The following is an 18149-nucleotide window of genomic DNA, read 5'->3' as shown; positions in this document are numbered from 1 at the left end:
TCTCTTCATGTGGAGGAGGCTGTCGCTGCTACTTCATTGCAGAGGGGTTACAAGGGAAGCATTCGTGTTGTAGCAGAAGCTCCTGACCCATCTTCTACCGTGAAAGATGGTACTGATTGGGGCACTTAGGGCTCCCATTTCCCTTCTTCAAGCTGAGGCACTGTATCTTGGGAAAAGGTTCCTGGTTCTTGCTTTTTGTCTTCCAGGATTTTTCGATGGGATTAAACAGTCTTCTAATACTCTGTTGAGAGTATTCTTGAGTGGTGCAAACTCTCTTTATTAGTTGTGTTAGATCAGAGTGAGGAAATGGTGGAGGATGCCTCTCCATCTTCTCTGGACCCATACAAGGTGGATGAATACCTTTAGATAGAGTTGCTAACATTAGAAACTAAGCATGTATCACGCTCCTCTTCGGCACATGAAACTTTAGAAACTAATAACAGATGAGATTTTCTCTACTACGTAGTAGATGAGATTTCCCTAACTGCATAATAGATGAGAAACATATATAAATAGACACCGTATCAAACTAATTAATGTGTGATTTTACTTTTACACTTCATTTTATCTTGGTATCAGAGCCGTGAGCAAGATTCCTGCTCCTCCTCTTGACGATCTTTCATGCTTCTTCCTTTCCCTCGGGAACCAGCCATCTAATCTCCTGTCTTCCTCGGAAGAGCATTAGTGACACTGTTGTGCTTCGCCAAGACTTCTGTGTGGTCGTTCTCACCAACATTGAAGTCAGCCACCGGACGTATCCTATTGCACCTTACTGCTACCTTTCCGGTCGCCGAACTCAGTCGAACGTTGCGATATGCACCGATTGCAGCCAACACTCCTCACTAGCAATGAGCGAGCAGTTGCATCCCTCTACCATTGCTCTCTGAACTGTACCGACTGCAGTTCTTCTTCAATGACCCTCCTCCTCTTGTGTGATATCGTTGCACTCTCCAGCAGCCACACGATTGGGCAGTTGCGGTGCACCAATTTCTGGCATAAGCTGTATAACTAGACTAGGAACGGACTCCCCGACTTCACCCTTAATCCAGCATACGCAGCTCGTTTGAGGAGCCGCTGCCCACACTCCGATGGTGAACAGAACCTCTTCTCCACGCTCTCTTTTTCTTGCTTGTTATTGTAGGTTCCCCATCACTACACGTTGCCAGGGACAGCCATCCTTGCTAAGCATTTGCTGGGTCCAATCTGCACCACAACAGTGCCTGAGGCGTGGCCTTTGGCGAAGTTGCACCGAGGTGAGTGCAACTTCGCCGTGTCCTGCTCCACCTCGCACAACACACTTTGGAAGAGCATGACACCGCAGGGGAGCTTGAGCGGCCCAATGACGGTGTACCCGAACTCCTTCTCCGCCTCGACGAGCAGCATCCAGAACAATGGGTGGGTGACGCACTTGGTGTGGACCACTCCCACTCCCACTCCCTTGTTGCTCATCACTGTGTTGCTGCTAAGCAAAGTACAACAATGATCTTCACCGACAAAGCACCCGTGCTATCGGAGTTCCATGCAGCAATACTCTTCATGTCCTTCACCGCCCATATCCCCAGCCGCAAGAACTGCTACACAAAGATACGCAGCTTTACTTAATATTGCATAGAGCTAAACGCCTCCTTCAACAAAGAACTCATTTGCCAGCAACCCACCTCAAGCGACACAGATCTACACCAACACTTCTTCCTCCTTGATCACTATCTCGTTGCAGTAACAATCCCAAGGAAGAAGTATGACCTACCACATACAAGCCTTATCTCCATTATATTGGTACATATCTTCCACATGTCCTCATAATCTACCTCTAACGCTCCGGTTACTGTTCTCGTAGGGAACTATAGTACTTTTCCATATACTAGCCTTATCTCCATCAATGTAGCAACTCTCATCCCCTTCAAATTATCTAAAAGTGGCAACTACGCATCCTAGCATGCACAATTTTCTAATCTCTTATTTGGGTATGATCTACTAGGCTATGTCGATGGTCTCTCCGTTATCCACCAGCATTGCTCAATATCCTAGGAGCACCCAGTCTAGTACTAAATCCGGACCACAAACTATGATTATGCCAAGATCATCTCGTCCTCCAAGCAATTCAAGCTTCGGTCGCTGGATCCCTCGCCCCACTCATATCTTCGTGTGACACTACTGTCGAAGCCTAGTGCAAGTTGCAAACCACCTTGGCAAATCGTTCACATACTCGTATGCTAAGTCTCATATCTAGTCTCATGAAAACAAAACAATAGAGAAGTACTATTACCGATTATCTACAAAATATAAAAATTATCATCGATAACTTAGCCTTGATAGGTCATTCCCTTAATGATGAAGAAGTCACTATCCATACCCTTAATGGCCTAGGGGACAAGTACAATGAATTGGCAACAGCAATATGAGCATGAGACTCACCGATGTCATTCGAAGAACTCTACAACAAATTGGTTGACTTTGAGATATATCTCAAGGACAAATTGTCAGAACCATCCATTACAGCTCAAGTCAGTCAAAAATCTACGAGGAGGGCAATCAGTATAACAAGACTATCGATAAAGGTTTGACCAAGATACCTCCTGAACTTATTAGCTCCAAACAAACCATCCTTCCTCCACATCATCAATATTTCAATCACAACTACCAAGGTGGCTACTTCAATCATCAGAATTCCTAGTGCCCTAACTGTTAGCGCAAACTGAAAAGCGACGTTCGTATGATAAAACCAGTTTACGTCTAAATGTCGATTCTGAAGATACTGAACTTTGAGATATGTTTTATAAATGCGCAGAAGGCAGTTTGCAGTTATGATTGAAGTCTAAACGTAAACGTAAACTGAAATATGATGATCGTACGAAAAAGTCGATTTACGTCTAAAGCTCTGAACTTAGAAACTCGTTCGTTAAAAGCGCAGAGGGCAGTAAGCTATTAAGGAGGTTTGCAGTAAAGATAAAATACTCAAAGTAAATGCAAACCAAGATTTAGAGTGGTTCGGTCAATCTTGACCTACTCCACTTTTGGCTTCCTCCACCGACGAGGTCACCGACGTCAACTAGAGGCCTTCCTTCAATAGGCGAAGGCCAACCACCCTTTTACAGTTTCACTCCTTTTGACGGGCTTAGGAGACAACCCTTACAGAAATTTCTCTCCTCTCTTTACAACTCAGAACTTGGAAGAAAAGAGGAAGGAGAACTTTTGGCCTTTACAACAATTTTGAGCTCTAAAAATCACTGAAAAATATCAAGATTTCGAGTAAGTTCTTGCTCTTTCAGTGCTGAATGGGTGGGGTATTTATAGGCCCCAACCCAGTTCAAATTTTGAGCTCAAAATTGTCAATTCTCGGAATTCCGGGATCAGACGGTTGCACCTCCTGACTAGGGCGGTTGCACCGCTTGGCAGAGCTCGAAGACTGAGCCTCTGGGAGGTGCCACCTCTGTTAGGGGCAGTTGCACCTCTCTGCCAGAGCTCGAAGACCGAGCTCAGGTGGTTGCACCTCTTGACTGGGGTGGTTGCACCGCTTGACAGAGCTCGAAGACTGAGCTCAGACGGTGCCACCTCCTGTCAGGGGCGGTTGCACCTCTTGCCAGAGCTCGAAGACTGAGCTCAGGCGGTGCAACCTCCTGACTAGGGCGGTTGCACTGCCCAGTCTCGCTCGGAGACTGCCTCCTGGGCGGTGCTACCTCCTACCCTGGCGGTGCTACCTCCTAGCACTATTTCAGGTCCGAATGGGTTGATCCATTCGGCCTAATTTGGGTCTTTCAAGGGCCCGATTGCCCCAAGATTAAGTTAATGGGATCACCTCCCATTTCTAACTTAATCATTGTGCTAACTACGATTATTTCCTAAGACATTTACTGCAACTTGCTCCGGTATATCAATCGCTTCTTCCGGCGAACTTCCGGCGAACTTCCGTCGATCATCCGATGAACCCTCGGTGATGCTCCTACGGACTTCCGGCAAACTCCTGGACTTGTGACGATCCACTTGGCGAGTTCCGATAAGCTTCTTTGGCAAGCTCCTGGACTTCTCGGATTTGTTCCCGCAGAACCTCCGACGACCGTCCGAACTTCCGTAGAACTCTCGAACTCCCAACGTGATCATTGTCTTGACTCCGGCGCAACTCCTGCTGCATGTCTTTCTTCCATCATAGTTAATCCTGCACACTCAAAACAAAAACTTCGATCGAGACAATTAATCCTAAGCAATTAACCAAGTTGTCCAGCATGTCATTGGTCCCTCGACGCTTCGTCCGATTCTTCGGCTTATCGTCCTTTCCTGCAGCCTATTGCCCAATCGGCCAGTTGACTCCGCAACTCCGATATCCTTGGCACAATACCCGCTCTTCCTGGTCCGATGCCCGAGTCCATGACCCGAAGCCTTCTGTCGATACGTCGACCGATCCACCGGCCCGACGTCCAATCTTCTGACATGTTCCTCCGGCACAACATGATGTTCCTGCTTTAATTGTCTCATCCTGATCAAAGCATCCTGCGTCACTCAAAACGCAGATTAAATCATAAACATATATTAAGTAGTTTCATCATCAAAATACGAGATTCAACAATCTCCCCCTTTTTTATGATGACAACTACTTGATGACGGAGTTAACCTTAACTCCCGAAGTTTAAACAAACTCCCCCTATCAATATGCCATATTGATAGAAACTCTTATATTCAAAAATCTAAGCAACATGTCATCATAAACGGAGTTAACCTTAACTCCCTGAGTTTAAACAAACTCCCCCTATCAATATGTCATATTGATAGAAACTCTTGGATTCAAAAATCCAAGCAACATGTCATCATAAACTTATGCATAACATGTCATGTCATCAACATACTTCTCCCCCTTTATCATCAACAAAAAGGAGAAGTACCACAATCAAGTGTTTGTGATGTAAGTTTAACTCATTGCATGAAAAATATAATATCTATTGTTACCATCATGCAAGTTTGCTATCATCAAATGGTAAGATATCAATATGTAAAATTACGATTCAAGTTCTTGATATCTTAATATGATATGACATTCATAGCACCTATTTATATGAATGCTGCTTTTGATATCTCATCATAATATGGCATTCATGACATCTATTCATATTCTTCAAATATGGCACTCATAGTATCAATTTATATATTTCTCCCCCTTTGTCATCAACAACAAGGAGAACGATATAAGCAAATTTTAAATATTAGTGCGATGCCATAAGTTGGTTCATGTCATTTTCCAACAGTGAGTGATAGGATACCAATTATGCAAACCTCTCGAGGAAAACATAACATGGAGATAGCTTTTATTGCTTCTTCCTTTTTATTTGTTATCATTTTACATGAAGGAGGAAAGCCATATGTGAAGTTCAAATCGATAAGATATTAAAGCACACTTCATTTTTGCAAGGATTAAGATATGTGAGTGAGTTAAATCCTTGTATGTAAAAATATCTTCCTTTTATAAGAGGAAATCATCAAATATGTTTCTCGAAAAATATTTTTCACATGATAAGTGCATTTGCTAGATGATTCCATATGTCAAAAATCAATGATGTGAATTAAACTTGATATGACATATGCTTGTTAAGTTCGGAAGAGGATAATGTATCAAGAAAATCCAATTGTTAGGATCAAGAAAATCCGAAAATAAAATTTGACACTTTCATACATTCGGACAGGGTTTTATTAGAGATATTCAATTACAATCATGAAGGTAAAACATGCTTGAAATTTTTGTATTCAAGCACATAATTTCCAACATGTAATCATGGCAAGTAATTCTGTAAAATCATTATGGCAATCAAGTGATTTGATCATTCAATCAAGAAAGTCCGAAAAATAATTTTAACACGTTTAATCATTCGGACATATTTTTGCCATAGTTTTTCAAATATAATCATGAAGATAAGGCATGCTCATCATCATGGTAGTATGATAGCAAGTTTACAATATACAAGCTAGCAAAATTTTTTAACATTTTAAGACACGCAAGCTAGCAATTTTAAGATGTTCAAGAAAGCAACTCTTGCTTCCTGGATTATGCAAGTTGCAACCTAGCAAATTTTGCTTCCTTTGCAATGTTTGAGCTCGCAATTTTGCTTTCAATGCAAAGTGCAAGTTTAGCATGTTTAGCATGTTGAGATAGGCAAGATAGTGATGTTCAAGAAGACAACTTTTGCTTCTTGAAATAAGCAAGTTAGCAATCTTTGCTACTTAAGATAGGCAAGCTAGCAATCAAGTTTTTACATCTTCTTGACTTGTGCAAGCTAGCTATCTCTTTGAGATGACCCTTTACATCAATTCAAGATAGCACGTTAGCAACTCTTTCTCAAGATAGGCAAGCTTGTGATGTTCAAGATAGCAAGCTATACATCATGTTAGCTAGCAAATTAGAGATATTCAAGAAAGCAACTCTTGCATCTTGAAATATGCAAGTTGCAAGCTAGCAAATTTTTCTTTGAGATATGCACATTAGCAACTCTTTCTCCCCCTTTGTCATTGGCAAAAAGAAGGGAAGACCCTCTACATTAATTTCTAAATTATGACAAAAGTTAGTATCATTCTCATTTGTGCATCATTATATTTTCAAATTAAAACAAGCACATTTTCAAAACATATAAACTTATTATTATATGCATGATTCCAAATCATCATTCATATTATTTTAATCATTGTTTCAATCATCACTTATAGCTTATCATGCACAATATATAAAACCATCTAACATGATACAATCATTTATTTTCAAAATATTTATCACTATTTTCATGTATGATAATGAAGTATTCATGATACCGAACATTAAATCAATATTTTTTAAGTATTTATCACTTCATTTTAATCATGATTCCAAACATTTATCATTTAAAGCATTCATGATACACATCATACATTATCATAATAAAAAGCATATACATCATTCCAAATCATAAATATTTCAAATATTTCAAGGCATACAAGCCATAAATCCAATGACATCATGTCATGAAAGATAAGACTTCTAAAAGACATGATTCATTCGACAAATCTTTTTAATAGAGCAAAAGAATTATACAGCCAAGGATCATGATTAAAATATATCAATATCATAGATCAAGTCATGATTCGTGATTCATCATAAAGCAAATTAATCATCACATAAGGCATTTAAAGAATTTTTTTTAAACATAGGAGAATGATTAATTTAAGCATGCAATGTTTCAATCAAATTCAAGTCATGAATACCAGTACTTTCATATTGTGAGTATCAATTTTGCAAGATCAAGATTATGATTTAGATAAAACTCATTCAAATCAAATCGTCAAAATCATTTTTATGGCTCACAAAATTTATAACATAAATAGATTCATGATTTCATTGATAATATATTTTCCCCCTTTTTAAGTGTTTCATTTTAAGTGATCGATTTCATGTTAGCATGCCTTTTCATTTATGAAAACATGCATCAATTTTTTTTTTTTAAAGCCACTGTTATTATCATGAAAATCGATAATCCATAAATATCAAGAATCATCATAATTTCAAAAATATATACTCATTAATCATACCTTCAAATTAAACATGATTTCATATACTCAAAATCGGGAAATAACAATGGAAATCAACATGATACACATTATTACTTCTCAACCACATATAGCATGATTTCATAAGGTATTTTTAATCAAAATCATTTTGTTTATCATAAACATGTAATTTTCATGATTATTTTCAAAATTACTAGAATGATAAGCATGATTCCTAATTTTTTTTTATATTTTCATTATAAAATTATTAAACATGCAATTTTCAAGAAAATTAAATAAAAAAGAAAAATACATTATGAAAAGCATTATGTAATTTCAAAGTAAATTAAAGGCATTTTGATTACTTCAGCGTCGAAAGGCGTAAAGGCATAGTTTGCCACCTCGCCTTTGTTGATTTTCTCCTCGTCTTCGGAGGAGCTCGATTCATCCCAATTTTTGTTCTTCTTCTTGCGTTCAAAGCAAGTAGTTCCGTTCTTTTTACTTTTTAATTTTTGTTTCTTTTGTAGTTTAAGTTCACCATCACTTGAGCTTATGCTCGAGTGGTCTTCAAATGTTCTATGTCCCAAATCCTTCCTGTTCTTTGGAAGGTGGTTCTCAAGTTCTTCACGTGCATTGCACGTCATTTCATATGTGATCAATGAACCAATTAGTTCTTCAAGTGGAAATTGGTTCAAGTTTTTCGATTCTTGAATAGTAGTTACTTTTGAATCCCAAGTTTTAGAAAGTGAGCGCAAAACTTTGTTAACGAGTTCAAAATCCGAAAAGCTTTTACCAAGTGATTTTAAACCATTGACGACATCCATAAAACGGGTGTACATGTCAACAACGGTTTCGCTTGGTTTCATATGAAAAAGTTCAAAATCGTGCATCAAAAAATTTACTTTAGAATCTTTTACACTACTTGTGCCTTTGTGTGTGATTTCAAGAGTGCGCTAAATATCGAAAGTCATTTCGCACAAAGAAACCCGATTGAACTCAATTTTGTCCAAAGCGCAAAATAAGGCATTCATAGCCTTTGGGTTTAAAGAAAAATACTTCTTCTCCAAATCCGACCATTCATTCATCGGTTTAGAGGGAAGTTGAGAGCCATTTTCAACGATATTCCATAAATCCAAATTCATAGAAATCAAGAAAACTCTCATTCGAGTTTTCTAATAAGTGTAGTCCAATCCGTTAAACAACGGTGGACGAAAAATCGAAAAGCCCTCTTGAAAGCTATGAAGAGCCATTTCTCTCGGGTGTAAATCCGAAATGAGAAAAACCGTGCTCTGATACCAATTGTTAGGATCAAGAGCACTAAGAGGGGGGGGGGGGGTGAATTAGTGCAGCGAAAATCTTTCGACGATTAAAACCGAAAGCTGCGTTCATTCGATAAAAACGATTTCGATGTAAAAGTCGATTCTAAGATTACTTTAACTTAAGATTAAGTGAGATGACGTTAAAGTAGATCTATGAAGGTGATGGAAATCAGAATGCAAGCGCAAACTGAAAAGCGACGTTCGTACGATAAAACCAATTTACGTCTAAATGCCGATTCTGAAGATACTGAACTTTGAGATATATTTTATAAATGCGCAGAAGGCAGTTTGCAGTTATGATTGAAGTCTAAACGTAAACGTAAATTGAAATATGATGATCGTACGAAAAAGCCAATTTACGTCTAAACGCAGATTCGGAAAGCTCTGAACTTAGAAACTCGTTCGTTAAAAGCGCAGAGGGCAGTAAGCTATTAAGGAGGTTTGCAGTAAAGATAAAATGCTCAAAGTAAATGCAAACCGAGATTTAGAGTGGTTCGGTCAATCTTGACCTACTCCACTTTTGGCTTCCTCCACCGACGAGGTCACCGACGTCAACTAGAGGCCTTCCTTCAATAGGCGAAGGCCAACCACCCTTTTACAGTTTCACTCCTTTTGACGGGCTTAGGAGACAACCCTTACAGAAATTTCTCTCCTCTCTTTACAACTCAGAACTTGGAAGAAAAGAGGAAGGAGAACTTTTGGCCTTTACAACAATTTTGAGCTCTAAAAATCACTGAAAAATATCAAGATTTCGGGTAAGTTCTTGCTCTTTCAGTGCTGAATGGGTGGGGTATTTATAGGCCCCAACCCAGTTCAAATTTGGAGCTCAAAACTGTCAATTCCCGAAATTCCAGGATTAGGCGGTTGCACCTCCTGACTGGGGCGGTTGCACCCTTGGCAGAGCTCGAAGACTGAGCCTCTAGGCGGTGCCACCTCTGTCAGGGGCGGTTGCACCTCTCTGCCAGAGCTCGAAGACCGAGCTCAGGCGGTTGCACCTCCTGACTAAGGTGGTTGCACCGCCTGGCAGAGCTCGAAGACTGAGCTCAGGCGGTGCCACCTCCTGTCAGGAGCGGTTGCACCTCCTGCCAGAGCTCGAAGACTGAGCTCAGGAGGTGCAACCTCCTGACTGGGGCGGTTGCACGGCCCAGTCTTGCTCGGAGACTGCCTCCTGGGCGGTGCTACCTCCTACCCTGGCGGTGCTACCTCCTAGCACTATTTCAGGTCCGAATGGGTTGATCCATTCGGCCTAATTTGGGTCTTTCAGGGGCCCGATTGCCCCAAGATTAAGTTAATGGGATCAACTCCCATTTCTAACTTAATCATTGTGCTAACTACGATTATTTCCTAAGACATTTACTGCAATTTGCTCCGGTACGTCAATCGCTTCTTCCGGCGAGCTTTCGGCGAACTTTCGTCGATCATCCGATGAACCCTCGGTGATGCTCCTGCGGACTTCCGGCAAACTCCTGGACTTGTGACGATCCACTTGGCGAGTTCCGACGAGCTTCTTTGGCAAGCTCCTAGACTTCTCGGATTTGTTCCCGTAGAACTTCCGACGACCGTCCGAACTTCCGTAGAACTCTCGAACTCCCAACGTGATCATTGTCTTGACTCCGGCGTAACTCCTGCTGCATGTCTTTCTTCCATCGTAGTTAATCTTGCACACTCAAAACAAAAACTTCGATCGAGACAATTAATCCTAAGCAATTAATCAAGTTGTCCAGCATGTCATTGGTCCCTCGACGCTTCGTCCGATTCTTCGGCGCATCGTCCTTTCCTGCAGCCTATTGCCCAATTGGCCAGTTGACTCCGTAACTCCGATATCCTTGGCACAATACCCGCTCTTCTTGGCCCGATGCCCGAGTCCATGACCCGAAGCCTTCTGTCGATACGTCGACCGATCCACCGACCCGACGTCCAATCTTCTGACATGTTCCTCCGGCACAACATGATGTTCCTGCTTTAATTGTCTCATCCTGATCGAAGCATCCTGCGTCACTCAAAACGCAGATTAAATCATAAACATATATTAAGTAGTTTCATCATCAAAATACAAGATTCAACACTAACCACACAAACCAACAAAGAGTTGTCTGCCAACTATGCGATAAAGTCGGCCACTCTACAAAGGTCTATCGATCTCGACCCAGACTTCCTGCTCAATCACATTGGCCTCAAACAAATCTCACGACTACTCCAAATACTAGTGATCATAATTAGATTGTGAACTCTAGCGTATCTTACTACACCTCTGATCTGCAGAACTTATCCATCCACAACGACTATAGTGGAAATGATGACATTATCATCAATGATGGTAAAGGAATCCCTATTACTCATACTAGTTCCACAACGCTTAATTCACTTACCACAATTTTTACACTTGATGATGTTCTATATGCACCTCACATTAAACAAAACCTCATTTTCATTTCTCAATTTTATAAATAAAATAATATCTCAATTGAATTCTTTTATAACTCTTTTCTTATCAAGGATTTGAGCATGGGAGTTTCCTTGATTCGAGGCTAAAGTAAGGATAATGTTTATGAATGATCGTCAGTTCCACAAATAAAATAGCCTACTATTTATTCTTTAGTTGCTACTCTAATTAATGTGTGGCATCGTCATCTTAGTCAACCCTCACCATCTATCTAACATAAATTACTTTTCCATTATTCTTTTCCTACTCTTAAAAACAATAGCATTATAACTCATTATAATGCTTGTCTCAGTAATAAAAGTCATAGACTCCCATTTGGAAGATCCTCCATATCTTGTTCTAAACCATTTGAAATTATTTATACTGATGTTTGGGGCCCAGCTTCAATCACTTCTTTGATAAGTTTAGATTTTGTGTCATTTTCGTAGACTATTTCATTAAGTACACATGGATATACTCTCTCCATCATCATAAATCTAAAGTTTCAACAATTTTCACCAATTTTAAAAAGTTGGTCGAAAACTTCTTTCAGTCTATAATTAAAATAGTTTACTCTAATGGCGGAGGTGAATATCAAGCCCTCACATCCTGCCTCTCAGCCTATAGTATCCAACACCTTAAGTCACTTCCACATACTCCTCAACTAGTTGGTTTTGCTAAACGTAAACATCGATATATAATTGAAACTGGTCTCACACTTCTACATCAAGCCTCCATGCCAGTAACCTTTTGGTCTGTAGTCTTTCAAACTATCGTTTACCTTATTAATCGTATGCTCACTCTAGTCATACAATACCAGTCACCATTTGAAAAACTATTTCTCAAATCCTCAAACCTTCAAAAAATCAAAGTATTTTATTATTTATATTATCCATGACTATGTCCCTATGCCTCACACAAGATAACACCAAGATCTAAGCCTTACATTTTCATAGGATACTCTCTTGAACATAATGCTTTTCGATGCTATAAACTCTAAACTCAAAAAGTCTTTATATCACATCATATTATCTTTGTGGAGTCTACCTTTTCATTTCAAAACTATGAGTCTCCTATCATACAAGCTACTCCAATAAATATACATCATTGGAGTATACCGTTGATCCCCTCAAACGAGCCTCTCATAATATCATTCAGTCCTTTTCCTAAGGATCTGCACTCTCTAGTTCTCCCGGTTTAACAGCTCCTCACTCTCTTGAAAGCTTCTCCTCTCCCTTCTTCACAAGCTTCATCTACTACGGAAATAATGTCCTCAAAAACATAACCACCTTCTTTACCCTCTTTTGGACCCAGTAACACTGATGTACCTTAGCCTATCTCGACACGTGTCAATGCCTCTCCACCACCCATACCAATAACGTAACCTATAGCTCCTGGATATCCAATGACAACTTGCTCTAAAAGTGATATCTTTAAACCAAGACAGGTTCTTTACCTACATGCTATCATAAAATCCTCTCTTGAGGCTAGTGAATCTACCACAATTACTCAAGCCCAAAAATTTCCACATTAGTGCAAAACCATGTGTGAAGAATACAATGCCCTCCTCTATAACTCTATATGGACCTTTGAACCCTTTCATCCTGCACAAAACATTCGGGTGTAAATGGGTCTTTTGAATTAAGCAAAACCTAAACGGGTTCGTCGGTAGATATAAAGCACGTCTAATAGCCAAAGGGTTTCATCAATGACTTGGAGTTGACTTTACAAAGACTTTTAGTTTCATTGTCAAACCCACAATAATTCGGCTTATCCTAAGTTCGGCCATCTCAAAAGGCTGGCAATTATGATAATTGGATATTAATAATATCTTTCTACGTAGGACTCTAACTAAAGATGTCTTTATGCAGCAACCCCTTGGCTTCATTCATCATTAGTATCCAAGACATGTCTGCAAACTATAAAAAGTCATTTATGGACTCTGTCAAGTTCCAAGAGCTTGGTATACTGAACTTGGATCGTTTCTGACATCAACTGTCTTCATCAACTCTAAGTCCAATACCTCATTATTCCTACGACAACAAAATAGAAATATAATATATCTTTTAGTGTATGTGGATGATATTATTGTCATAAGTAATGATCCCTTGGAGATTCATGCATTTCTAAAGCAATTGGCTAATCGATTCTTCCTCAAAGATCTAGGACCCTTAAGTTATTTTTTCGAAGTGGAAGCAACATTTACATCCTTAGGTCTCCTCCTATCACAAAGAAAATATATTCAAGACTATTGTCAAAGATAAATATGCAGGATGCAAAAGAAGTTGCAACCCCTCTCTCTACTAGTGAATCACTCAAATTATGTGATGGTAGCCCTATTACAGACTTAACTCAATACTGATAAGTACTTGGCTCCTTACAATACTCTCTCACCCGCCTAGATATATTATTTATAGTCAATAAATTATCTCAATACATGCACTAGCCTTCTACTATGCATTGGTCTACAGTTAAATGAATTTTACAGTATCTTAAAGGGACCCTCAATCATGGTCTATTTCTCCACAAACATACCCTACTTCATCTTCATGCCTTTACTGATGTTGATTGGATAGGAAACTTTAATGACAAAACATCTATGTCAGGATATATTGTTTTCCTTGAATCTAATCCAATTAGTTGGAGTTATAAGAAGTAAAAGACAATTGCATGATCTACAACTAGAGCTCAATACCATATCATCGCTACCACTGTTATTGAACTCGATTGGGTTACAAATCTCCTCAAGGAACTCAACATTAGCTCTACCCTTACTCCTATAATATATTGTGACAATGTTGGAGCTATCTATTTATGTGTCAATCTAGTGTTTCACTCACATATGAAACACATTGCCATCAACTTTAACTTCGTGCAAGATCAAGTTGTTAGATATCAACTATGTGTCTCTCATATATATACGGCTGATCAACAAGCAGACTCACTCATGAAACCTCTCGCCCACAAACTATATTTGTTGTATCAGTCTAAGATTGATATCCTTGACAGGAGCTCAATCTTACGGGGGCATGATAATATATGAGATTTTCTCAACTACATAGTATATTAGACTTCCCTAACTGCATAACATATGAGATTTCCCCAACTGCACGAGGAAATCTCACTTCTCAGTTAAGTAAAATCCTCTCTTTTAATATATATAAATAGACTTCGTATCAAACTAATTGATGCGTGCTTTTACCTTTACACTTCATTCTATCAATAACCATGTATACTTGGTAAAGTAGTCAAGAACTTCTTTCAGTCTACAATCAAAACAGTTACTCCGATAGTGGTGGTGAATATCAAGCCCTCACATTTTATCTCTCAGCTTGTGATATACAACACCTTAAGTCACCCCCACATACTCCTCAACTAGTTGGTTCTTCTAAATGCAAATATCGATATATAGTTAAAACTAGTCTTACACTCCTCCATTAATCCTCCATGCCAGCAACCTTTTGGTCTACAACCTTTCAAACTATTATCTATCTCATCAAAACTATTTCACAAATCCTCAAACCTTTAAAAACTTAAAGTATTTGGTTATTTATGTTATTCATGGCTATGTCCATATGCCTCGCATAAGATAACATCAAGATCTAAGCCTTGCACTTTTATTGGATACCCTCTTGAACATATGTCTTTTGATGCTATGAACCTCAAACTCAAAAAGTCTTTATATCATGCTATGTTATTTTTGTGGAGTTTACATTTCTATTTCAAAACCCTGAGTTTCCTATTGTGTGCCCTACTCCAACAAATATATATCATTAAAGTACACCGTCGATCCCGTAAACGAGTCTCCCACAACACCATCCAGTCCTTCTCCCACAACACCATCCCGTAAGGAATGTATAGCGTGGATATTCTTTTAATGAACCCTTTGTTGATGTAGATTAGGTAAGAAATTTTAATGAAAGAATATCCACGTCGGGGTATATTATCTTCCTTGGAGCTATCCAATCAGTTAGAGTTCTAAGAAGCAAAAGACAATTACATGATCTACAACTACTGAAATTGAATACCATGTCATTGCAACCGCTGTTGTAGAACTCAATTGGGTTACAAATCTAGGAACTTGACATCAACTCCACCTCTACTCCTATAATATATTATGACAATGTCAAAGCCACTTACCTATGTGTCAATCCAGTATTCCACTCACGCATGAAACACATAACCATCGACTTTTACTTCATGCGAGAACAAATTGTCAAACACCAACTACATGTTTCTCACGTACATACGATTGATCAACTAGTAGACTCACTCACGAAGCCTCTCGCTCACAAACCATGTTCATCGTATCGGTCCAAGATCGACATCCTTGACAAGAGCACTATCTTGCAGGGCATGATAATAGCTAAGATTTTCCTTGATAACAGTTAAGATTTTCCCAACTATATGAGGAAATATCATAGCTCTACTAAGGAAAATCTTCCATCCTAACGTGTATAAATAGGGTGCCATAGTAATAGCGATGGCTGCGAGATCAGAGTTGCTGTCGCCGAGGAAATCTTAAGTTTGGCTCTAATACCATGTTAGAAATGAAATGAAGAAGATGTTATTTTTTATTAATATGGTGCTCCCTATTTATACACATTAGGAGAGAGGATTTTCCTCAATAGAGCTATGATATTTCTTCATGTAGTTGGAGAAATCTTAACTGTTATCAAGGGAAATCTTAGCTATTATCAATTACCCTTATCAAGCCTTGACGTACCAAGGGCAGAAGACGATAGTCCAGATGACTCGGATTAGCAAAGTCTTAATGTGTTTCCTTGATCTCTTTTGAATGTTGTTAATCTTCAGATATCATGAGGGAGGGTAGCTAAGCTACAAATTGGTTGCTCCTCGGGCATAGTTGAAATTTTTGACTTGCTTGATGGCAAACTTTAATGGTCATAGATTGTTATTTGCAATATATGTTTCTTTCTTCAGGAAAAAAAAAATTATTTTTATATTGATAAATAAACCAAGGTTTATAATTTCATATGAGTTTCGAATTCAGTTTAGTATAGTACGATATAAATATATCGAGCAGTACATTTCGTTATACTGCTCGGTATATATATATATAATGATGGCTCTACCCGCATGAGAAGAAGGAGGTTCCTTCCTTCTCCACACAAAATAAAAGGGGGAGGAGGCAACGTCTCTCAGTTTCTCATGTGAAAAAAAAAGAAAGAAGAAGGCATCACCTCGCTCGGTTTCTTTTGTTAGGAAAAAGAAATCGCTTCTCCAAGTGACGTCACTAAGGTTTCATTGTCGCGTCAGATCTTTAGATTTTTCTTTTTTCTTCTTCCTCTTCTTTCTTCTCTATCATCGACCTCTTTCTTCTCCCTTTTCTTTCTTTTTCATCACTGATTGATTTAATAATAGAAACAGTTGTAATCGATGTTACCGCTCAGTAGCGGATAGTCCATGTATCGATCTGCTAATGTATCTTCTAGTCTGATACTTCATTATTCCTACGATAACAAAATGGAAATATAATATATCTTCTAGTGTAGGTGGATGATATTATTGTCATAAGCAATGATCCCTTAGAGATTCAGGTATTTCTAAAGCAATTGACGGATTGATTCTCCTTCAAAGATCTAGGACCTTTAAGTTACTTTTTGGGAGTGGAAGCAACATTTACATCATCAGGTCTTCTCCTATCACAAAGAAAGTATATTCAAGACTTATTATCAAAGATAAATATGTAGGATGTAAAAGATGTTGCAACTCCCCTCTCTACTAGTGAATCACTTAAATTATATGATGGTAGCCTTACTATGGACTCAACTCAATACCGACAAGCACTTGGCTCCTTATAATACTTGGCTCTCACTTGTCCAGATATCACATTTGCAGTTAATAAATTATCTCAATACATGCACTAGCCTTCAACTATGCATTGGTTTATGGTTAAATGAATTTTAAAGGGACCCTCAATCATGGTCTCTTTCTCCGCAAACATACCCTACTTTATCTTCATGCCTTTGCTGATGCTGATTCGGTAGGAAACATTGATGATAGAACATCCACGTTAGGGTATATTATTTTCTATAGATCTAATCCAATCATTTGGAGTTCTAAGAAGCAAAAAATAATTACACGATCTACAACTAAAGCTGAATATTGTGTTATTGCTACCACTACTGCTGAATTCAACTAAGTTACAAATCTCCTCAAGTAATTCAACGTCAGCTCTACCCTTACTCCTACAATATATTGTGACAATGTTGGAGCTACCTACTTATGTGTCAATCCAATGTTTCACTCACGTATGAAACATATTGCCATTGACTTTCACTTCGTGTGAGATCAAGTTGTCAGATATCAACTATGTGTCTCTCATGTATATATGGTTGATCAACTAGCAGACTTACTCACGAAGCCTCTCGCCCGCAAACTATTTTTGTTGCATCAGTCTAAGATCGGCATCCTTGATAAGAGCTTAATCTTGTGGGGGCATGATAACATATGAGATTTTCTCAACTACATAACTAATGAGATTTCCCTAACTGTATAGTAGATAAGATTTCCTCAACTGCACGAGGAAATCTCGCTGCTCAGTTGAGAGAATTTCTCTCTTTCAACATGTATAAATAGATATTGTATCAAACTAATTGATGTGTGCTTTTGCCTTTACATTTCATTCTATCAATAACTATGTATACTTAGTAAAGTAGTCGAGAACTTCTTTCAGTTTATAATCGAAATAGTTTACTATGATGGTGGCGGTGAATATCATGCCCTCACAACATGTCTCTCTGCTTGTGGTATATAACACCTTAAGTCACCCTCACATACTCCTCAACTAGTTGGTTTTGCTGAATATAAATATCAACATATAATTGAACTAGTCTCACATTCCTCTATCAAGCCTCTATGCCAACAACCTTTTGGTCTGCAGCCTT

This window comes from Musa acuminata, chromosome BXJ1-4, assembly GCF_036884655.1.
Source record: "Musa acuminata AAA Group cultivar baxijiao chromosome BXJ1-4, Cavendish_Baxijiao_AAA, whole genome shotgun sequence".
NCBI classification, from domain to species: domain Eukaryota; kingdom Viridiplantae; phylum Streptophyta; class Magnoliopsida; order Zingiberales; family Musaceae; genus Musa; species Musa acuminata.
The sequence above is the reverse complement of the archived record's forward strand: the minus strand, read 5'-3'. Positions refer to the sequence as shown.